This window comes from Gorilla gorilla, chromosome 6 (genome assembly GCF_029281585.2).
Source record: "Gorilla gorilla gorilla isolate KB3781 chromosome 6, NHGRI_mGorGor1-v2.1_pri, whole genome shotgun sequence".
NCBI classification, from domain to species: Eukaryota; Metazoa; Chordata; class Mammalia; order Primates; family Hominidae; genus Gorilla; species Gorilla gorilla.
In genome coordinates, this window is record NC_073230.2 from 47,402,121 (window position 1) to 47,403,095 (window position 975).

Below are 975 nucleotides of genomic sequence, written 5' to 3' on the forward strand. Positions count from 1 at the left end.
TCTTCGAAAGTTCAGTAGAATTTTTCTATGAAACTATTTGGGCCTGGTGCTTTTGGGGAGGAGTTTCTTAATAACATTCTCTACTTCTTTTATGGAAATGTTTTCTTATAACAAAGAATGTGATCAATTTTGGTAATCTTTTGTGCTTCAAAGAACACCATCAAGAAAGTGAAAAGACAACTCATAGAATAAGTTAATTTTTTTTGCAAATTATGTATCTGATAAGGGACTTGTATCTAGAATATATAAAGAAGTATTGCAACTCATTTTTAAAAGAAGACCAAGAGACCAATTTAAAAAGGGGTAAAGGATCTACACAGGCATTTCTCCAAAGGTGATATATATATAAGCACTTGAAAAGATGCTCAACACCAGTACTCATCAAGGAAATGCAAATATAAAACACAATGAAATACCACTTTGCTTCCAGTAGAATGGTGATATAGTTTGTATATCATCTCATGTTGAATTGTAATCCTCAGTATTGGATGTGAGGTCTGGTGGGAGGTGATTGGATCATGGGGGTGGATTCCTCATGAATGGTTTAGCACCATTCTCTTGGTGCTGTCTTCGTGATAGTTCTCAAGAGATCTGGTAGTTTAAAAGTGTGTAGCACCTCCCTCCAACTGTCTCTCTTACTCCTGCTCCTGCCATGTAAGACTCTAGCTTCCTCCTTTGCCTTCTGCCATGATTGAAAGCTCCCTGAAGCCTCCCCAGAAGCAGGTGCACTATGCTTCCTGTATAGCTTGCAGAACTGTGAGCCATTTTCTTATAAATTACCCAGTCTTGTGTGGTGGCTCACACCTGTAATCTCAGCACTTTGGGAGGCCGAGGCGGGTGGATCACCTGAGGTCAGGAGTTCGAGACCAGCCTGGACAACATGGGAAAATGCTGTCTGTACTAAAAATACAAAAATTAGCCTGTCATGGTCGTGGGCACCTGTAATCCCAGCTACTCGGGAGGCTGAGGCAGGAG